Genomic DNA, 24331 nt, shown 5'->3' on the forward strand with positions numbered 1-24331 from the left:
TCCAGTCCGTGGAAAATCTCTCTTCATGGAACCAGTCCCTGGTGCCCAAAAGGTTGGAGACCTCTGATATAGGGTATACCAGGCTTTCTAGCTAGATTTTTTTTTCTTTCAACCACCAGACAGAATGCAAAGGAATACTGGAAATTTTTTTATCAACATTGGGAGAGCACTAAAATGGGGCAGAATCACCACAGATGATGGTACCTAACTAGATGTGGCTGATCTCAACAAAACTAAATAGGGTCAAAGCCCTGATTAGTACTTGGAGAGGAGGACATGAGAAATTTCAAGATTAGAGTGGGAACTGGAAAAAAAAACATACAAAAAGGAGGGGAGGAAACATGCCACTTCACTCCTTTTGCCAAGAAATATTTCTTCAGACAACTCATGCTTAAACAATGGAATTTGCTTCTAGAAGATATATAGACCATGGCCATTAACATAGATGGCTTTAAAATGTGATATCACTCCATAAACACTCTTATGTTATTCTCCATAAATTTGTCTCTCAACAGTTGTCTGATGACAGATGAGTCATATGTATTGAAAAAAGTAATAGAAACAATAACCAAAGAATTTCAACAATTGCCATGATTTAAAAAAATAACCTTTCTATTCAAATTCTCTTGCATGTTCTTCTCTTTCTTGTCCTACTTGGCCTCTCTTTTGAGCAAGCCAGGTTGTTTCTATCTGTCCTTTATTTTTACAATCACTGGATCCATTATCATAGTTTATTTTTTTGACCGGGTGAGAACTAACTTTCCTATTAGCTACTAATCACAAGAGCTATGCATTACCTCTAATTATCACTTTCCTCAATCTGAACTCAACTTCTGGTGACTTCATGGATATCTCCATAAAGTTTTCTTAGCAACAGTTAGGAAATAGTTACCCACTGCCTTCTTCTGGGATTACTCAAAGTAACCTTTGCATTCCCAGGATGTTTTCTATCCAGGTCTAATCAGGCCTGATCCTGCTATTTTCAGCTCAGACAATATCAACCAGGTGCTGCCATCTACTGAGACAATGGAGACAGTATATGGCTCTCCATATAGTTGGTGAGGAGCTACTTGAGTTAATTTCTCTTGTGAATTCCACATCAATATTTGTTTTACTATGGTTGGTGGCACCGTCAGCCAGATATGGATTTGGATTTGGCATTTTTATCCACTAATCGGGTTCTTCCCAAAGACTTGGGATAGACCAATGTTGTGGTTTGATAGTGTTAAAGATATAAGCTGCAGTATATAAGCTGTTCCAAGTAAAGTTTGCAACTGACTGGTGGTGATTTTTTTAGAATACTGTAGAATAGAGCTGGAAGGGACCTTGGGGGTCTTCTACACCAGCCCCCTGCTCAAGCAGGAGAACCTATACCATCTCAGACAAGTGACTGTCTAGTCTCTTCTTAAAAACCTCCAGTGATGGAGCACCCACGATTTCTGAAGGTGATTTCTGGTTAATTGTCCATTTTGTCAATGCTGATGGTATTCAAGTAGTGCTCCACATGTTTTGGGGATTGCACCCAAGGCACCTATGACTATTGGTACTATCTTTGCTTTCTTTTGCCCCAGTTGTTCTACTTCTATTTGCCAGTCTTTGTATTTTGTATTTTTCCCAGTTCTTTCTCGATGATGATGATTAGTGGAATATAAACAACTGCAATACAATGAAAAAATACAGTAGTGGTTATACAACGAGAAAAGAATCTACAAACATTCCCATCAATAACAGGCAGGCCACTGTTAAAAACCAAGATACTTGACTACATTGGCCTTTAAACTAATCTAATATACACATCAACCAGACTTGCGTAAAAGCACTCCTAGGCACAGAAGCTACTCCACATTCAGGAATGTATTTACCAACAATCTCTATGCTTAAACTAGACATAAAGATGGATCTCAGCCCCATCAGTAGGAGGCTGAACAGCCCTATCATCAAGAAAAGATTGAAATAAGTTTTAAATTGTTAGCTCCATCTAGCATACTAGTAATCCCAGGTTAGCTGTAAGTAAAAATCACTTAGCGATTTAGGCAAACTTGTGTTTTTCCTAACTTCTTTTTTACAGAAATCACTGGTGAGGAACAAATGAGTTAATCAAGTATGGTAGGCTAGGCCATGGGTAGGCAACCTTGGCTCTTTGATGACTCGTGGACTTCAACTCCCAGAATTCCTGAGCCAGCCATGCTGAGGGGAAAGGGAGAGGTTTCCAAGCTGAGCCATGCTGGCTCAGGAATTCTGGGAATTGAAGTCCACGAGTCATGAAGGGGCCAAAGTTCCCTCATGCTGGCTCAGGAATTCTGGGAGTTGAAGTCCACAAGTCATAAAAGAGGCCATAGTTCCCCCGTGCTGGCTCAGGAATTCTGGGAGTTGAAGTCCACCAGTCATAAAAGAGTCAAGGTTGCCTACCCCTGGGCTAGATAGTGCACCGATGTAAGGAAAGTATAAAACCAGACATATGTAACAGACATATTTCATTTAGCAATGGGGCTACAGCTAACTGTATGAATGGTGTGACTCATATAACATTGTCCATTGCTTCCCATGATCTTATATTGCTTGAATCAGAACTGAATAGTGGTAAACCTGAAGATCATATTGATTTTAATATTTTTGTTTCATTTGAAGTTCTCTGTGGTTCTTTACTTCCCATTTTATACAAAGGATAGTTATGTAAGAAATGCATCTTATGACCACTGAACTTGCTCTTCAAAAGCTTAATCTATTTATCAAAGTTAAATAGGCTACACAGGATGTGGTCCGTGACAATTCATTGCAGTTGCCAATCTTTAATGGTTTTTTATTGTTCTATGTCAATCTTGCCCAACTTGGTGCCCTCCAACATTTTGGAAAATATCACCCAAGTTAGTATAGAAATTGCAGGAGATGGTAGATTTGGACTTCAATACATTTACATGGTACTTGTTTGTAAAAAAAACAAAAACAACCCTGCTATTTACCAATAACCTTCCTTAAATACAGTACATATAAATTCCTCTGCATTGCAATAACTGATTTTGCTTTCCACAATAATCACCTTTATCCCTTCTGTATGTTCCAGATTTAAATACAATTATTCTCAATTAGTTTTATTATCTATTAAACTTGACTGCTATGGAGTTATTCCTACTCCCAATGCTTAACTACAAAATACAATCCAATACAATCTGATTTTTACAATATTTCTACCCAAGCTCTTAACTGCAGAAAGAGATTCTCAATTTTTAACTAACTTGCCAATCAGAATGTCACAGGTCACTTTTTAAGGATACTTTCAGATCTATCACTTAAGGATCTGACCCATAACCTTCTCAGGTATTGATATTACACTGGTTGGTCTGTAGTTACCTGAGTTCTCTGTTTAGAAGATAGAGACAAAAATCACCCAAAACTTTCTTCATTCATTAGGATTTCTCAAAGATAATTGGAAAAGCCTGTTTCTGGGTCCAATTCAAAGTGTTAATTATATAAATTAAAGGCCAACATGGCATGGGGCCAGGTTACCTACAGAATTATCTTCGTTCTATTACATCAGCCCATCCCACAAAGCTAGGTAGTCAATGTATGTTGTGGATCTCATCAACATCAGAATTCCAACTGGTGGGGTCCAGGGAGACAGCATTCTCACCCCAGAGGTAAGATGGACACCCCACTCTCCTGGCCTTTCAGAAAGATGTGAAATCATGATTCTGTAGCCTTGCTTGGGGTGCACAGAGGGATATGCAAGGTCAGTACCCTGAAAGCTCTCTCCTGGCTTTTTAATTAATTTCTAACATTAAATTTTAATCATCCTTGCCTCTTTTTAAATGTTATATAGTGTTTTATTTGTATACCACCAAGAGTCTCTCTGAGAGGGAGATGGGCAGATTCAAAATTTGATAAATAAAATAAAAGTTTCAGACAAACTTAGCAAGTCCTTTCAGTATCTTAGAATAAAATCCTGGTGTTCTGAATCCAGGTCACCATGTATTCTGCAAGGATGTCAACCTTACAGTAAGCTTGAATGTTGCTTTTTCCTATTTGCCAGGGAGACGACATGTGCACTTTTTGGAGAAAACTGAGTTTTAATGGGATTAAAGTAGTTCTGTCTTTTCTTAATGTTCTAGCTCTTTTCCATTTCCATTTAATAACTGGCATATTGTTGTTTTTCTTTTCTTTTTATTTATTTAGAAAAGGACTTTTTGGTTAAGTTTTATCATTGGTCACCAACCTCAGTCTCTTTAAGAGTTAATCCTCCTGGTATTTGTACAATCCACAAATCTGAATTCCTTTTGTACCTTTTGTACCTTCCTCTACTGACCCATTTTACACCATATTTTTTGTAACTGTTTCAATGGCTTCTTTTTAAAGAACTCCTACCCACCTGGCCTTCTTTCCCCATTAGTTTCTCTTGCCATGGAATTCTTACTATTCTTTTCAGTTTATTAAAAGTGGTTTCTCGAAACCCAAAACATGAATTTGGTTACACTCAGCTCCAGTTTCCCATCATACTAAGAATTCCAACAGAATCACTTTCTCTCCAGCTTTCACTTTGTCCATTAAATCATCTTTCCTGGAAACTTTGACCAAGTGTTCCTATTCTCACTATTTAAAACCCCCCCCAGCAAAAACAGTGTTCAACTCACAAGCACCTCCATATTGCAGCAAAATAAGATGGTCAACATGTGATCTCTTGTACAATTTGACATTGAGTCAAATCTCATCCTGAGCTTTTCAAAGCAATCCATTTTATACAGTATAAGCTGCCTGTTAGTCATTTGTTCTGGGGGGTAAATCCAGATGTTCTTTGTCTGAGTTGTATTTGATCACATTTTTCCAAACTCACCACAATGTTTTGTCACTGAGATGATACAGCTTTTTTCCCATGCCAGCATCCAGGCACTATGACCATGTTTGGAATGTAGTTACATGTCTTAGGCACCAAGTGGATCTTGTCTGGGCATTATCCCACCCTCACATGCTTGTCTGCGTAATTTCCTAACTACATTATGTTCTAATTGTACTGTTTGAAGTACATCAGGAAAAAGCATCAAATCTTACAAGAGAAAAGATACTATTAGATTGATTATTGAAGAGAATTGATTGACTGAATTTATATGCTCCTATCTCATTTGCATCTGACCCTGAGCACAATTAAAATTCAAATTAACAATCACAAAATTTAACCATTAATACCGAGAGGGAAGAGTATAATTTAAACTTATACACAGTTAACATTCTTCCAACATCATAATTCTATTCTAAAATTACTCATATAAATCTCTTCTGCTCTCTTCATCATTTGGAAAATTCTAGGTTTTGAACTAAAGATCTGGATATTATGCCACCCAACTAGGAACCACAATTAGTAATATTATTTCCTGTATCATAATAGCCCCTGTACTTCATGCTTATGTTTTGATTTCACACATTTTAGTTCTCTGTTGATTTGTTTTAATTCTTTAAAGTCTATAACCATTAAAATGGAAGAGCTCAAATAACAATCATTTTACTCGTAAAAAGGCTAGGATCAAGAAAAGCCAAATGGTCACAAAGAAAGCAGACAAAACACCAGTAAACTACTGATTCCAGCAATGACATGTGTCCTTGGAATTCAAAATACAAACAGTGGCATTTGTTTTATGAAATTTAGCTAACACCTAATGTCTTGAGGAATCAAGAAAATAATAAAGTTGTCAACTTCTGCCCTTTCCTCAAGCTCAGCTTATTTCAGAGTAGAATTCTGACACCTTTTATTTTATCAAATGTGTTGAACCCTTCAAATGACTGTAACTTACAATAAAAACAGAAAGTATCTATTTTTTTGAAAGTTATGATCCAGTATCACCACAACTACAGTAATATACATGGACGATCCCCAGTCTGTTCAACAAAGTCTAGTTGCCCTTTCCCACCACTCTGAACATGATTAGTTGTCTGTATGGAAAAGTTGTAAATGAAAGAATGGAATTTCATTTATTCCTACAAATGATTATTACACTAGCTGTCCTCTTGTTCAAGCAAGGTGAGCAAGATTATACATTGCCCTAAAAGAATCCTGATGCAATTCATTAAGGATATGTTCACAGCTATTTTTTTTCCAGAATATCTGCCCTCAGAGTAGAATTTACATTACTGTCCAAGCGGTAGTTTCAGTTTAGTTAATGAGTCCACAGCAGGTGGCAGCAACTGGTCAATTGTTTCTGTCTGGATTGAGAAGCTAAGCAAGATCTCTGCCTACTTGGTACATGATGGGTGACATGAAATACGAAGGCTGTTGACTAGAACCAGAATTAAAAATCCTGAAAAAGTTAGTTGCAAACTATTTCCTTACTGTTGCCAAGAAAACGGCACAATGTCAAATTGAACCTGAAGGAGATGACTTTTACAAAGATGCAGTGTGATGCACATGACACCAACGCAGCTTTAAATAAGCCAGTCATTTATTGAAATGATGCAACTATCTGCCTGAATATGATGATGATGATGATGCAAATAGCATTAGGAGGAAAGATAGTTTAGACTTGAGAAAATATTTTCATTAACATTTCTGTTCCTCCCTTCCTCAACTCAGATTTACTGTTCCAAGAAAGTCCAGGATCCAGCCCTGACTGCAACACTCAGAGGTATCCATGGGAAATCTCTTTATCAATCTTTTGCCAGCTTTCTCATCTGCTAAGGCAGCAGTCCCTCTTTATGGGCTGGGCTGGAAGAATTCATTATTAAACCTTTGAAGATTAAATGGGCTGTGTATTATGCAAAAGCATATTCAAAGTGAAATGGCCTAACAAGGAAAAATAAATGAATATCCCAGAACTAAATCGACATGGAAGCTGCCTTATATCAGGTCTCGCTGTTGGTCTGCGAAGCTGAGTGTCGTCTAATCTGATTGGGAGAGACATTCTGGAGACTTGTAGAGATTTCAGCCCTATCCTTGTACCTGAATTGAACTCAAGACATTCCCTTTGCCAAGAAGTACTCTACCATTGAATTGTGCTCTTAACAAATTGAATTGGATTGAAGAGCCAACCAAGTGGCTTATGGATCAACCATATGGAAAGGAGAGAAGAAAAGAGTTCTAGAATTTAAAATTATCTAATGCTTCACAAACTCTTTCAAATTAAATAATTACTATGCATGCCATAGTTCTGAACCTTGCTCTGTTTTCCAATACCTCTCCCTCTGGGAATAGCCAAGAATCCACAAAGATTGGCTTAGCTTACTGACTTTTGAAAAAGAAATGGAACTGGTTCAGAATACTGTAGAAGCAGGGATATTGCTTGGGGCCAATTAGCAGGAACTTGCTATTAACAACAGTTTCACCACCTACTGTATTATGTCACTATTCAAATGCTGGATATGACCAATAAAATTCTACAGGACTTAAGATCAGGCATTTTGAAAGAAGGCATTTTCTTTGTGAGTTTGCCCAGTTTCTAAGATCTTCAAGGGAAGCCCTTCTCTTTAACTCATTCATTCCTCTGGCAAAAATACAAAAAGGCAGCTTTCTAAGCAACTGGCACTTAATTGCAACAATTTTTCTCTTGTTTGTGGATTTCCTATCTTGGCTTGTGTTCTAGCCCTGCTTGTTACTACCTTGAGTCTCATCTGCAAATTATACATCTGCTTTTGACTCCCTTGGACTTGGTCTGCTTTCCACTGTGGTCTGGATCCTGATCCACTTCGCCTAACAGCCAGTTTCTCATACTCGCCCTAAAAGACGCTGCTTTCCTGAAATATACAGTAAGCCAGAGTGAAGTTTGTGATGGGTTTTTGTTTCCTAATATTAACCCAAAGAAATACATTTTTGTTAGGCTGGTCTTAGAACGATAGACCGAGGGCTGCGCATAAAAAAAAGAACAAGACCACATCAAATTAATTTAAAAGTGAAGGGGGTAGGAAGCAAATTTAAATTAAGTAAATAATATTATCTTTTAGAAGTTAACATACAAATATGCTTACAGGTAATTTCCAATTTATAGCCATTTCGTTAGTAACTGTTCAAAGTTACAATAGCACGGAAACAGAGCTCATGATCAGTCAGTTGCATTTATAACTGTTGCAGCTTCCTCAATCACGGGACCAAAAATTGGGGCACTTGGCAACCGGCATGTATTTACGATGGTTGCAGCATCCCAGAGTCATGTGATTGCTATTTGCAACCTTCAGATCCAAAGTCTGACAAGCAAAGTCGATGAGGGAAGCTGGATTTGCCTAATGGCCATGTGATTCACTTAACATCTGCAGTGATTTGTTTAACAACCATGGGGAAAATATCATAAGGTTGACTGCGACTGACTTCACAACCACCTTGCTCAACAATAAAAATTCTGATCCAATTAATTTGAGGACTACCCATGTCCCCTATGCCCTCACGTCAACTAATTCCTGGGTTTAAAATAAATCTAAAAATTAAATACTCCCCTAATCATATTAGATGCTAAGAGAGACAGAGATAATAATAACAACAACAACAACCAACTTGGAAGGGACCTTGGAGGTCTTCTAGTCCAACCACCTGCTCAAGCAGGAAAGCCTATACCATTTCAGACAAATCGCTGTCCAGTCTCTTCTTAAAAACTTCCAGTGTTGAACTGTGTTGGAGCATTCACAGCTTCTGGAGGTAGGTTGTTCCACTGATCAATTGCTTTAACTGTCAGGAAATTTCTCCTTAGTTCTAGGTTGCTTCTCTCTTTGGTTAGTTTCCATCCATTGCTTCTTGTCCGGCTTTCAGGTGCTTTGGAGAATAGCTTGACTCCCTCTTCTTTGTGGCAGCCCCTGAGATATTGGAACACTGCTATCATGTCCCCCCTCGTCCTTCTCTTCGTTAAACTAGACATACCCAATTCCAGCAACCATTCCTTATATGTTTTAGTCTGCAGTCCCCTAATTATCTTTGTTGCTCTTCTCTGTACTCCTTCTAGGGTCTCAACATTTTTTTTTACATCGTGGTGACCAAAACTGGATGCAGTATTTCAAGTGTGGCCTTACCAAGGCATTGTAAAGTGGTATTAACCAGTGGTGGGATTCAAATACCTGAACAACTGGTTCTCTTATTGGATGCAGGCCTGGGCCTCTGAGGCCTAGAATGAACTTCCGGAAGTGGCATCCATGCACTTCCGGCAGGCCATTCCAAACCTGGGAGACCTCTTACAGGACTTCCGGAAGCAGTGTGCATTCAGCCGGTTCTCCGAACTCAGCAAAATTTAGCGAACTGGCTGAATCCCACTACTGGTATTAACACTTCATGTGATCTTGATTCTATCCCTCTGTTAATGAAGCCTAGCACTGTGTTGGCTTTTTTGGCAGCTGCAGCACACTGCTGGCTCATATTTAAGTGATTGTCGACTAAGTCTCCGAGATTCCTCTCACAGTTACTACTATTGAGTAAGGTACCACTTATACTGTACCTGTGCATTTGGTAATAGCAGTGTTGTGGAACTTACTAGTAGGTAGTCAAATCTGTGGGAATACAAAGGTTTCTCTGAACCCCCTAAGTCATACTTTTTGACATACTTTTTGACATCACAACAATCCAGCATGATAAAGTTTGCATGGTGATTAATGTACACATCCTCAGAATTCTCTCATTTTCCCCAGAAGAATCTTCCATAAAACCTTACTTCTTGAGAACAAAATCAAGCTTTCGGTTAATATGCAAAATATTGTGCAACCCTAGAAAACAGGCCAATTATATATATATATAAGCTCTGAGAACGAACCTTCACCCTCATAACCGATTTATGCTCTACAATAGTGCCAAAAGAGATTCAGTCTGTACAACAACGGTTAGCGCTAGATTCTGAGCCTATGAGGACAATGCCCTAACCCTAAATTTAAGCTTTTTTAAACAGCTGCTACTTATTTCATGTAAGACTATTTCCATGCTTCCTAAACAGGTAGGTTGGACTGAGAGCTTCTATAATTGAAAATGGACTAGAAGCCGAGTCTCCTAATGCCAGTCCAATGCCTTAACCTCTACACCATACAGACTGCGGTGATCAGCTTAGTTATCCGCTTTTTGTTCACTGCTAAAAGTTATCATTACAACATTGGAAAAATAATACACACCTTACCTTAGACCAATTGGCATTCAGAAGTGTAGCTGATAGTCTTAATTCTGAGAGCTTATGGAAATGAATTTTTCATTAGCCTGTAAGGTTGGGCTTGGACATACGTAGTTATTGTTGATTACAAGCTCTATGATTAAGTAGTAACTTGAGATCTAAGTCTTCCCGATGTTAGTGCAACACTCTGCCACCCTAGTTTATTCATTCTTCTTCCTCCTAAATCTCCTGAATCTAATTTCCCAGCATACATGGTTCAGTATCTGGAGCCAACTCTAACAAACGAGTCAATGGTGTGCTAGCTAGTATGAACCACTGACTTCACACTAATGCTACCATTGATATCCTCTCTCCACAAATATATTAATTAAAATGAAAGTAGGATACAATTAAATGCTTCCAAAATTATTTTACTGAAACAAAGGTTTGCTGTAATGATGGGTATGAATAAAGCTCTTACCAACCCCATACTCCTTTGAGACTGTTGGTTCCTATGAGACTCACTACATAATGCAGTTGGATTTTATTTAAATGGGGGTGAGGCATGCATGGAATGCTTACATGGCCACCACCATGTCTATTTTGGTCTCAGACTTGAAAGCTAAGAAAAGAGAAGAGAGATCCTGATGGCTGTTGAGTGCTTTCATAAATCTCCCAATAATTAATCACCCATTTGTGGCTACACTGTGTACTTAACTCACTCTGTGTGTTTGCTTGGCTTAAGCTTGTATCTGTTGATCTCATTTACACTTCCTGTGCTACCCAATTAACAATTAACTCTGGGAAGTTACACATACATTATCAACAAATCCCCACTTGACCTTCTTGTTTGATTACTTAAACGAAAAACAGCCACATGGGTTTACACGGGTTTTTGAGAATGTGCTCACAGAGTTTGCATCTTCTCTAGTCAAAACCCCATCTTTTTTATTAACAGGAAGCATCAATGGGAAGTAATCACACACACTTTCTTGCAAAATTTCGGTGATCGTGACCAAGCTCAAAATTATGACCAAGATTAGCATAGAAATTGCTGCTGGAGAGTATTATCACAAGGAATTTTCTTAATTAAGTTGCAAAATATACAGTGGAGGATAATTGCATGGAGAAATTCCAACAAAAAAGTGACACCTACAAATAAGCTCCTGATTCTCTGATGTCTTTTGTAACATCTGCCAATTTTACTGTGATTTTGCGAAAGAAAGAAAGAAAGAAAGAAGGAGGAAGGAAGGAAGGAAGGAAGGAAGGAAGGAAGGAAGGAAGGAAGGAAGGAAGGAAGGAAGGAAGGAAGGAAGGAAGAAAGAAAGAAAGAAAGAAAGAAAGAAAGAAAGAAAGAAAGAAAGAAAGAGAAAACCATGAATTTATCAGACCCAAGTGCTATCTTATTATATTCCAGTGACAACCAGAGAGATTTAACAATAATAGCATCAAACCACTAGTCTGGAAATCTATATTCAAGCCCCTGTTTTGAAATAGTCAATGGCCATGACACTGAGAACTGAAAACATTACAGAGGGCACCACTGAGGCACCAAGTGGGCGTAGTTCTTCTGAAATCAGACTATCTTAGCACTAACTTGAAACAGTACATAATCTGCACCTTTATTTTTTACAATTACTGATATTATTCTATTACTTTCTACAATATTATAAACGGACATGGATATAACATCTGGGGAGGAGTAATACACTTATTTAATCATACCAACAATATCTTTTGGCCTCTGACTTCAAGATTCAAAGCATATGGAGATAGTCCTCTACTTATGACCACCAGTGAGCCCAAACTTTCTGTTGCTAAGTGAGCCATTTGCTAAGTGAGTTTTGCCCCATTTTACGACCTTCCTTGCCACATGTGTTAAGCGATTCACTGCAGTTTTTAAGTTAGTAACCTGGTTGTTAAGTGAATCTGGATTCCCCGTTGACATTGTTTGACAGAAAGTTGCAAAAGGTGATCGCAAAGACCCCGGGACACTCTGCAACCGTCATAAAAATGAGTCAGTTGCCAAGCATCTGAATTTTGATCATATGACCAGGGGATGCTGCAATGGTCATAAGAGTGAAAAACATAAGTCACTTTTTCAGTGCGTTGTAACTTTGAATGGTCACTAAGCGAACTGTTGTAAGACAAGGACTACTTGTATAAGGCTTTATTTCAACATTAAGAGTTGGATCCCAATAACCTACAGATTAACATTTCTCCACTAACATTTGCACCAGCGCTCAATTAATTGCATTAGTATGACTTTCAAACTATTTAATAAGATATAGTAAAAGTTCATCGTGACCTAACCAGTCTGACTGCACCTTCGTACTGTAGGATTTTTGTCACTTCTCATGCCAATAATGCAATAACAACAATAAAAGATTCCTGTTTAGCATGAGCAGCCACATGATGTATGGGAATGATGCAGAAATAGGATTCCCATGCCAGTTGTTTACTGAACTGAGTCACTGCAACTTTAATATTTGGAATATAACCACTACAGTCATTGGAATAGTATCCTTGTTAGAATTTAGACAATGTTATTTTACTTTATGTTTTTAATGTACTTGTTGTTGTTAGTTGCGAAGTCGTGTCCGACCCATCGTGACCCCATGGACAACGTTCCTCCAGGCCTTCCTGTCCTCTACCATCTTCTGGAATCCGTTTAAGCTGACGCCTACTGCTTCAGTGACTCCATCCAGCCACCTCATTCTCTGTCATCCCCTTCTTCTATTGCCCTCCATCTTTCCCAGCATTAGGCTCTTCTCCAGTGAGTCCTTCCTTCTCATTAGGTGGCCAAAGTACTTGAGTTTCAACTTCAGGATCTGGCTTTCTAAAGAGCAGTCAGGGTTGATCTCCTCTAGGACTGACCGGTTCGATCGCTTTGCAATCCAGGGGACTCGCAGGAGTCTTCTCCAGCACCATAGTTCAAAGGCCTCAATTCTTTTGCGCTCAGCCTTTCTTATGTACTTATTTAAACTTAAAGCAGTGGCTGTTTTATTGTAGATATTTAATTTTAGAAATATCTAGTAATAGGTGTATGGAATTGCTATTGTGATGCATTATGTTTTATTTAGAGCAGGGGTCTTCAAACTTGGCCCTTTTATGACTTGTGGACTTCAACTCCCAGAATTCCTCAGCCACACATGCTGGCTGAGGAATTCTGCGAGTCGAAGTCCACAAGTCATAAAAGGGCCAAGTTTGAAGACCCCTGATTTAAAGTAAGTGAATATAATATTATATAGTGCTGTTATTATTTGATAGTTTGATACGTACATCTTTTATATTTTAGTTTAGTTTTAGTTTAGTCTTATTTGTTAAAGTAAGCAAGAGAGTATTTTATTGTACAGGTAGTCCTCAACTAAGGACATTTGAGCCCAACATTTCTGTTGCTGTGAGCCATTTGTTAAGTGAGTTTTGCCCCCATTTTACGACCTTCCTTGCCACAGTTGTTAAGTGAATCACTGCAGTTGTTAAATTAGTAACCCGTTTGTTAAATGTATCTGACTTCTCCATTGTCTTTGCTTGTCAGAAGGTTACAAAAGGAAATCACCTGACCCCAGGACACTTCAACTGTCATTTTAATGTTATTTTTGTTTTTGTTTATTTGTGTCACTTTAAATTTTTCCTGTTGCCCCCCCCTTCCCTAGTTTTTCCCTTTTTGTTGTAATTTTGTATTTTAACTTTTTAGCAGCCAATGAGTATCTAGCAGCCAATAAGCTTTGGCTGTCTTGAGGCCTGCACCACAAAGGAAACATTACTGTACCTGCTTCCTTATTATGGCTTTACGGAAGAAAAACGGAAACTTGTTTAGTGCACATTCCCCATCATGGATTTGGTCTGAAGAAGGAGCACCACCATTGAGTAGAAGAACCTAACTTTATTATCTGCTTTAGAAGAAAGAGGGACTTTGAAAAGGAAGATTTTTATAGAGGTTGGGGGCTGCAAGGTGGGAAATTTCAGGGAAACAATTTACTGGCCAGTTTGGGGAAGTTAGGCAAGTCCTTTTCAGTGTACTTTGGACAGTTATATATTGTTAGGCAAAATGGACCTTTCAGAAGGATAGCAGAGCTGAGGAAGCCCATTGTGAAGGAGAGGAGACATTGAGGTCATCAGCTGATAGAGGATAAAACAGTTGGGGTTTCTCTAGGTCAGTGATGGTGAACCTTTTAGAGACCGAGTGCCCAAATCGCAACCCAAAACCCACTTATTTATCGTAAAGTGCCAGGGCCACATCAGCATTGTGGTGCCCTCGGGGGGGTGGCAGCAGGGGGGCATGGCCCACTGGGTGGGTGTGACTGTGGTGGTCATGGCAGACTGGATAGGCATGGCCGGGGTGGTGTGGCCACCTCGATGTTGCTCGTGGGGGAGATTCCTGTGGGGCTGGGCAGGATTGGGGAAAATCCAGGGGATCTCTGGTGGGTGGGGCTGTAGGCAGGAGGCTTTTCCTGCAGGGTGAGGCAGGGGGTAGGGTGGGGGGTGCTATTGCTGCAGGGCAAGGCGAGGCAGGGGCAGGGGCGGCTGCTACCTGACACCATCGGTCCCCGCACACAGAGGCCAGCGAGCGCATGGGGGCCTGCTCTACCACCTCTACTCGAGCTTGCTAGCCGGCCGCTTCGCTTCCTTTGTGCTGAGCAGGGCTGTTGCTCCGGCACCAGCAGCGGCCTAATGGACCTGCACGAGATGCTGGCGGCGGCGGGCATGCCCACAGAGAGGACTCTGAGTGCCACCTCTGACATGTGTGCCATAGGTTCGCCATCACTGCTCTAGGTTGCAATATCCTTGTAAGTATAGCCTTTGGGCTATGCTGTGAGAAGACTTCTATTCTTGATGCGATTGAGGGGGGTGCTTTGTCTAGGACAGGGAGGGCCAATTTGGGTCTGATGGGATTAGGAAAAGAGATGAACTATGTTTAACTATTGTCATTTCCAAAGGACAGGAAAAAAAGGGATGCAACCTCCCTTTTGTTTCCTAGGTTTATTTTCCCCATTACACCCCTTTTCTCCTGGACAATAATACTATTTCACACAAATACACACACACACACACATACACAAAGACAGGTGTGATTTGCATTGTGTTGCACTAAGCACCATGTCTTTCTTTGTACACTTGCTCTGCTGTCAGCTTTTTTTAAAAGGTATTTATTTAGTCATTCGCTCACTCTACGGCTTGATACCCTTGCAAAGACTTCCTGCCTTTAATAAATTCACATGTGCAGCAATGTTAATGAAGGCTTTTGGGGGGGGGGGGAGAAATGGATGCCAAAATTAAATTTCCAGTTTCATTTACAGCCTTCTGTCTTCCCTGTATACCATGGGGTTACTGCAGAAGATATTTTGATACCATAAAATTGGACATGAAGGGATATCTTCAGCCAATTTTTTTTTAAAAAATGGTAATGACCAGTGGAGGGATTCAGGGACAAAACAGGTACCTTAATAGCAATAACATTTAGACTTATATACTGCTTCACAGTGCTTTACAGCCTTCTCCAAGGTTTACAGAGTCAGCATAAGGCCCCCAACAATCTGGGTCCTCATTTTCCCAACCTTGGAAGGATGGAAGGCTGAGTCAACCTTGAGCCGGTGAGAATTGAACTGCTGGCAGTTGGCAGAATTAGCCTGCAATACTGCATTCTAACCACTGTGCCACCATGCCTCTTAATTCTTGTCATTCAAATTTTCTCCCAAAACTCCAGCATAAAAAGAATCCTGTATATTTCATTCCTGTTTATTCTACCCTTTAGCACTCAACAGAAAGCCTTACTGACAGCTCCTAGTCAGGTGGACTACATAATATCTCTAGGATTTAGTGGCAATATATCACTAAGAACTATCTTCAGCTTTAACAGGAATGTGATGTCACCCACACAACAAAAATCTGTGAGATTTGCAATGCCAAGATCTTGGGAGATGCCACAATCTTGTGAGATTTTGGCAGCTGCATTAGAAACTATATAATATTCCCACAGATTTCAAGTTGGAAAGTATGTGCTAAATTTAAATGGCTTGGATAAATATTCCCTCCTTCGTGTTTTCTTGTATTTCAAAAATGGCCTGGATCTGAGAGCCAGGTGGTTTCATTTAAAGATGAGCCTGTCCAGACATCATGGTTTGCGTGTTCTGCTCTGCAGCCTGACAACCTTAACTTAGTAATATAAAACTTGCCTGTAGGCCAAAGACCCCAGGGTAATTTTCTAAACAGCTGCCTCCCACCAGATTGTTCCCAATCCATGATTCTTTGTTGGAGGTGACTTGATTTATGGAAACTGTATTCTACATACGATACTTCTGATCTAGCTAAAGATTGAGGGAGATTTCACTCAATGCAAGGTAGTTTCCCATAATTTCCAGATTCTGAAATTCCCTTTCATCAACAAATGGTATTCCTGGTGTGTGTGTGTGTGTGTGTGTGTGTGTGTGTGTGTGTGTGTGTGTGTGTGTGTAAAACCCAACTACATTCATTCTAGTTAACAGTTGGGTAGTTTTCACTGTATGTTCTACTATTAAAGATTATAGTGAGGTTAATAAGATTAATAAGAATAAGATTAGTGTACACACTCTCACTAAAGATCTGAGTGCTATTTTACAGGGTACTAAAGATCCTTTAATACGGCTTAACTGTATTTTCACAAATGTATTTTCATCTTTAGCTCCTTAACAAATCTTTGGTTGGCAAGTCAGGTTGTAAATATTCCTAACAGTGGCTCTCTGTCCATTCCTTATGGAAAAGGGGTCCTGATAGCTGTTGCCTTGAGGATGAAAAAACACACATGCAGAAAAAGCCACACCATCAGGAATGCATATTTAAATATCTGTGACCGATCTCCTCCCCAGAAAAGGCCATGGGGGATTTGCAGAAGATTTTAATCTCCTTGAGTGAATTCCTGAGACTCAAAGAGAACCTAAGAGAAAGTAGATTCCAAAAGACTAAACCAAATACTCTCTTTATGGGGGGGGGGGGGGGGGGGGAGAGAGAGAGAGAGAGAGATCAGGAGCTTAAATGCACTGCTCTAATCCTCATCACACCTGACTAAAGATCAGAGTACAAGTAAACTAGGCCCTTCCATATGGTAGAACAGTGGTTCTCAACCTTTTTAATGCCGCGACCCCAACCGGTCGTAAGTCGAGGACTAAACCAGTCGTAAGTCGAGGACTACCCAGCCGGCCGTAAGTCGAGGACTTTCCCTGCCCGGGAGCGCCGCACATGCGTGGTTCCACCCCCTGCGCCGGCTGAGGCATAGCTGGCAAGCGGCAGAGACGGAGCAGGCCGACCGCCAGCTGGCCCAGCCCAAGGGACCCGCCGGAAAAGGGGGAAAAAATGGCGGACAAAAAAAATGGCGGACAGCCTTGCTTGGCGACCCCCGTGAAATGGTCGATCGACCCCAAATGGGGTCCCGACCCACAGGTTGAGAACCACTGTGCTAGAACAAAAAGAGAAGTTAGGGGAGCTGAATCTTTTAACAATGCTTCCAAAATCAGAACCTTTTTATGACTATGCCCCCACATCTGTACAGTCAAGGATCCTTAAGCCCATGTATTTTTCAACGCTGTTGTAACTTTGAATGGTCACTAAACAGACTGTTGTAAGTCTGTATCACTAGACAAGTACTGGAGCCCAACACTCTGTCAGAGGTCAAGTTCGTGAGTCTCTCTTTCCCCCATGCTTTTTCCCAAAGTGTAATGCCCATAAAGACTAGGGCCAGGGGTAGGCAACCTTAGCTCTTTTATGACTCGTGGACTTCAACTCCCAGAATTCCTGAGCCAGCCATGCTGGCTCAGGAATTCTGGGAGTTGAAGTCCACGAGTCATAAAAGAGCCAAGGTTGTCTACCCCTGAACTAGGCCCCCCGTGTTATGCAAATCACAATAAGAGTGAGAAGAGACAAACCAAGAGACAAGAACTTTTCCTATTTTCCTTGAGTTTTCTCCCTAGGATTAGACTCAAGACAAGAGTCAATTGGATGGGCAGTTGGGAGAGGGAGGATGAAATATAAAATAGCTGAAATCCTAACAAAATCCCCTAGATTCATCACTGACTGCAACTTCAGATAACTTTTAAACAATTCTGACGTAGGAAAGAATCACCATCATCACCATCACCATCATCATCATCATCATCATCATCATTTTAGTCATTGTCTATCCACTGCAGGATAAAGGCCTCTTCCGCATGTTTCCAACCAATACGGTCCTAAGCTTTCTTTTGCCAACTGGGCCTGCAATATTTGCTGATGCCGTTGATCCATCTTGTTTTAGGTCTCTTTCACGGATGCTTTTTATCAAGTGGGATCCATTCTATGACAGCCTTGGTCCACCTGCCATCAGTCCTTCTTGCTATGTGACCAGCCCGTTTCCATTTCAATTCTTTTACTCTCTTGATGATATTGTATACTTTCGTTTGTTTTCTAATCCATGTGCAGGTCTTTCTATCTTGTCTTGTAATGCCGAGCATGTATCTTTCCATGGCTCTTTACGCCACTCGTAATTTTTGTATCGATTGTGAGGTTAGTGTGCCCATGTTTCACTGGCATATGTTAGAGCAGGTAGCACACACTGATCAAAAACTTTTCTCCTCAGGCATAGGGGAAATTATGCTTCTTTTTCTTCTTCTTGTACCATATCCATTATCGGACGTTGGCGATCATGTTGGCGATCCTGTTTTTATCAGCAGCCGCACGAAAAAGTGCTGCTGAGTTTTGTCCAAACCAGTCCCTTAGATTTTGAAGCCACGATGTTCTTCTTCTGCCTGGACCTCGTTTGCCTTCAATCTTTCCCTGGAGGATTAAATGGAGTATGCTGTATTTTTCTGGGTGTCGCCTCACATGTCCAAAATATTCTAATTTTCATTTTTTAATTGTTTTGATTATTTCCCTTGGCTTTCCCAGGCGGCTTATCACCTCCTCATTTCTGATCTTGTCAACCCAGCTTATATGTAATAGCGGCCTGTAAATCCACATTTCAAATGCTTCTAGTCTCTTCAGATGACCTTCTGTCAGAGACCAACTCTCTCCTCCATAGAGCAGGATAGAAAAAATATAGCATCTGACAAGTCTGATTTTCAGTCTTAGCTTGCCGAATGCCTGCCAAGCACATTTAACACACCATTCAGTTTCCTTTATTGTATCACCTTCCATTGAGATCTGTTGGCCAAGGTATATGTTGTGGTCTACTATGTCTAGTTCTTCTCCAGTTACAAAAATTGTTGTTTGGTGAATTTATTAAGCATAATAAGGCTCTTTTTCAGGTTTATTTTTAAGCCAAATAGTTCTCCTGCTTTGTGCAGCTCTTGTACGTGTCTTTGTAGCTCTTCTGGGCATTGTGAGAGGAGAACAACATCATCTGCAAATCTTAAGTTGATAATAATAATAATAATAATAATAATAATAATAATAATAATAATAATAATAATAATAATAATAATAATAATGTTGGAAGAGACCTTGGAGATCATCTAGTCCAACCCCCTGCTCAGGCAGAAAACCCTATACCATTTCAGACAAATAGCTGTCCAGTCTCTTCTTAAAAGTTATTTAAATAGGCACCATTGATTTTTATTCCATCTTTTGCCCAGTCTACTTTGCAAAATACTTCTTCAAGGTAGGCGGAGAAAAGGATAGGTGATATTGTATTGCCTTGTTTTACACCTCATTCTATGTTGAACACAACAGCTAATTTCTAAATTCTCCCCAGACTAATAACTTTTGCAAAGTGAATTCTCTGTGATTACAACTTGGATACGCTAGCATGTATTTTTAGCTCAGTTATGTCCTTGATATATGTATATTCTGTGGATTTGCTGCAACAAAACTAAAATGGGCAACATAACACTGTTATGCAACTTTGCTTTTCTTTATCCCAGCTCCCTTGAGTAAAAGAATTAATGTACATGACCACAGAGCTGAATCAGCATTTGTATCTTTTTAGTTTTATTTTATTTTATTTTTGTAATGCTATAAATAAGGGGTTCTGGAAGGAGAGCACAGCAAATGCTCCACGCTGTGCAACCAACATGAAAATGTTTCTTTAATACTGTTAAAACAGAATTTGCCTGACACTGTCAAAATTTATAGGCATCAACTCCCTTGCCCGATTAGATTATTTTGGAACATGCTGAAAGGAAAGCAAATTGATTTTTTTAAAGAAAGAAAGAAAGAAAGAAAGAAAGAGCCTCTGCACTAGGAAAACAACATACAGCTTTCCTGGTTTCCAGTAAATTAATCTGACTATCGGTTCACTGCTGCAGGCCACGTGGCTCTTTTGGAAACACTGAGCTCTTTGAATAGTATCACAGACATTCCAATAGCACCTCTTCCTATTGGAACTGCAAAGGTGCAGATAGTCCTCGACCTACAACAATTCATTTAGTGAGCATTTGAAGTTACAACAACACTGAAAAAAGTGACTGATAAGCAATTTTCACACTTACGACCCACTGCATCATCATGTGGTCACATGATCAAAATTTGGATGCTTGGCAACTGACTCGTATTTATGACAGTTGCCGTGTCCCGGGGTCATGTGATCACTTTTTGCAACCTTCTAACAAGCAAAGTCGATGGGGAAGCCAGATTCACTTAACAACCCTGTTAGTAACTTAACAATTCCAGTGATTCACTTAACAACTGTGGCAAGGAAGGTCATAAAATGGGGCAAAACTCACTTAACAACTGTCTTGCTTAACAATGGAGATATTGGGCTTAATTGTGGTTGTAAGTTAAAGACTCCCTGTACACTCACTTTCAAAATAAAATCATGCTACTTTAGGCCAAGCAATATTCCTCTAGGGACAATTAGATTTGAAGCTGCTAGTTGCTGACTCATGGAATTCTCTTTTGCATGGAATTCAGGTTTGGCATTAGCAGAAAGCAATTCTGCTTCCACAAGTATCTGATTTGTTCACCCATCTCCCTTGCTCACTGCACCTTCCCTAATATTCTAGCTTCAAAGGAAATTGGGTCTCCTGCTTTTGCAAATAAAGACTTGTGTTCTGCCTTATGCAGGTAGCAATATCAATAGCGCTTAAACTTATATACCGCTTTATAGTGCTTTATAGCCTCCTCTATGGGGTCAGCATATTGCCCCCTCCCCAGCAATCTGGATCCTCAGTTTACCGACCTTGGACGGATGGAAGGCTGAGTCAACCTTGAGCCCCATCAGGATCGAACTGCTGGCTGTCGGCAGAATTAGCCTGCAATGCTGCATTCTAACCACTGTGCCATCCCAGTAGCAGTAAAAAGTTATCTTTCTTGTGAAAAATCACATTCAGTCTGAAATGATACATATAGCAATAGGAAAACCAGAGCATCTAAGGTTTCTAAACATTTCTGATTGAAAGCACACAGTAGCATCCTTTGCACTTTTTTATAGGACTGAAATCATCAGCACAGAAATGGAAAGAATGACACAAAATTACTGTCATTTCTGCCTGGATGTTTTGATGTACATGACAGCATCCTATAACACAAGCATAAAGCAACTGAAGCTTTCAATTGTCATTTACAGAAAAGGCTAATGTGTCATCTTAAAAAATACAGCCAATCCTAATGGAAGAAGTGGGAAGGAAGGAAGCCATTGTGTACATGTCAATCAAAAAAGCAGAAAGTAGCCTGCAAAAATAATTGTGTGTAACCTGGATATTTGCTTATTAAAGATGTTTTTAAAAATGAAAGTATCTGGATTCTATTGTCCATAAGAACTAATGACATATTAAAATACTTTACGATTTCTATGCGATTTCTTACCAGCAATGTTGTAAGATTGGAAGTACTATTGGTTTCTTTTGCCTCCAAAAGTTAAACATCTTATACAGTTGAGTGGCAAAAAATATATAAAGCTGGATGGAAGTTTGGCCAGCTGATACTCTGCATTTACATACATATTTTCTCAGGTATGTAATTATGTATTTATGCACGTGTGTGTAGGTGTGTGCATGTAGTATGTGTGTGAATACATACACATGTACACATACAATAAACTTTTTATATATATGTGCTCTCACTTAATAACATTGAGTACATTTTAAATATATCACAATAATATATCTAAGAGATTTGCAAAATTAATTTGTACAAGAAAACACTATCAAATCCTGACTTAGGAAAGAGGTTGAATGTCTAAAATTGCTTCATATTTAATTTTTGAGGAAAAAAATGTTGTTTTCTTAAAGAAAGATTAAAGAACAAGGAAGGAGATCATCTTATGTAGGACTATGAATACCCAATGATAGCCAAATTAGACAGTTGGTAAACAAGGACTACCTGTATAATGATAGAACATAGAATAATAGAGTTGGAAAGGACCTTGGAGGTCTTCTAGTCCAACCCCCTTCTCAAGCAGAAGATCCTATACCCTTCCAGATAAGTTGCTGTCCAGTCTTTTCTTGAAAACCTCCAGTGATGAAGCACTCACAACTTCTGGAGGCAAGCCGTTCCACTGGTTAATTGTTCTCACTGTTAGGAAGTTTCTCCTTAGTTCTAGGTTGCTTCTCTCCTTGGTTAGTTTCCATCCATTGTTTCTTGTCTTGCCTTCTGGTGCTTTGGAAAATAGTTTGATCACCACATTTTTGTCTTTGTAGGAGCCCCTCAAATATTGGAACAATACTATTTTGTCACCCCTCATCCTTCTTTTCAGTAGACTAGACTAGACTAGACTAGTAGATTAAGCAGATAAACAGGCAATCTATCATAATGGAAGGTTCTACTCCCCCCCCCAAAAAAATCCCCCCTTGCGAAAGAAATGCAAGAAAACTGATCCAATTAAATAATTGTATCCATCTGTACCTCTATTCTTTCATAGACACACACACACACAAATAAGAAATGAAACTAGTTTATGGTGCAGTCAAACAAATGTAAATTCAATAATATTGCCTTTTATCAAATGAGATTTAAAATGCATTCTTGAGATACATTTCCAAGACCTCTCCCCCCCCCATGCACTCACACACACAAACACGCGCACACAGGGCCTCCATAGGAGCACCAGTGTTTATTCCAGCCTTCTTTAATATAGGGGTTTCCAGATGTAGCATAACAGCTCCATCATGTCCAGGCATCATACATCTGTTAGCTAAGAAGCACATCTGGAAAGGCTAAGTAGGAAAAGTTCATCTAAAGCATTAAGANAAAGAGGAAAGAGAAATAAAGGAAAGAGAGAGGAAAGAGAGAAAGGAAAGAGAAAGGAAGGAAAGAGGAAAGAGAAGAAAAGAGGAAAGAAAGGAGAAAGAGAGGAAAGAGAAAGTTAGAGGAAAGAGAAAGAGAGAAAGAGGAAAGAGAAAGAGAGAGAGGAAAGAGAAAGAGGGGGAGAGGAAAGAGAAAGAGAGAGGGGGGGAGAGGAAAGGGAAAGGAAAGAGAGAGAGAGAGAGAAAGAGGAAAGAGAGGGAGAGGAAAGAGGCATAAAATAATTCATTTGCATTTAATTGTAATGGTTCAAAGAATGTTCGGAAAAATGTTTGGCCCTCCAGCACGTTCACTTCATCCAATCTGGCCCTCTTTGAAAAAAGTTTGGACACCCCTGTCCTATACCCTTCCAGATAAGTTGCTGTCCAGTCTTTTCTTGAAAACCTCCAGTGATGAAGCACTCACAACTTCTGGAGGCAAGCCGTTCCACTGGTTAATTGTTCTCACTGTTAGGAAGTTTCTCCTTAGTTCTAGGTTGCTTCTCTCCTTGGTTAGTTTCCATCCATTGTTTCTTGTCTTGCCTTCTGGTGCTTTGGAAAATAGTTTGATCACCACATTTTTGTCTTTGTAGGAGCCCCTCAAATATTGGAACAATACTATTTTGTCACCCCTCATCCTTCTTTTCAGTAGACTAGACTAGACTAGACTAGTAGATTAAGCAGATAAACAGGCAATCTATCATAATGGAAGGTTCTACTCCCCACCAAAAAAAATCCCCCCTTGCGAAAGAAATGCAAGAAAACTGATCCAATTAAATAATTGTATCCATCTGTACCTCTATTCTTTCATAGACACACACACACACAAATAAGAAATGAAACTAGTTTATGGTGCAGTCAAACAAATGTAAATTCAATAATATTGCCTTTTATCAAATGAGATTTAAAATGCATTCTTGAGATACATTTCCAAGACCTCTCCCCCCCCATGCACTCACACACACAAACACGCGCACACAGGGCCTCCATAGGAGCACCAGTGTTTATTCCAGCCTTCTTTAATATAGGGGTTTCCAGATGTAGCATAACAGCTCCATCATGTCCAGGCATCATACATCTGTTAGCTAAGAAGCACATCTGGAAAGGCTAAGTAGGAAAAGTTCATCTAAAGCATTAAGA

General features: G+C 39.6%; 1 protein-coding gene across 1 annotated transcript in view; it reads right to left on the bottom strand.

The window, feature by feature from the left end:
* Nucleotides 1-24331, bottom strand: part of BMP7 (bone morphogenetic protein 7) — an 85952-nt gene that overhangs the window by 20437 nt on the left and 41184 nt on the right. The window lies entirely within an intron of this gene.

Source organism: Protobothrops mucrosquamatus, unplaced genomic scaffold, assembly GCF_001527695.2.
Source record: "Protobothrops mucrosquamatus isolate PMUCROS unplaced genomic scaffold, P.Mucros_1.0 scaffold2015, whole genome shotgun sequence".
In the NCBI taxonomy this organism is placed as follows: Eukaryota; Metazoa; Chordata; class Lepidosauria; order Squamata; family Viperidae; genus Protobothrops; species Protobothrops mucrosquamatus.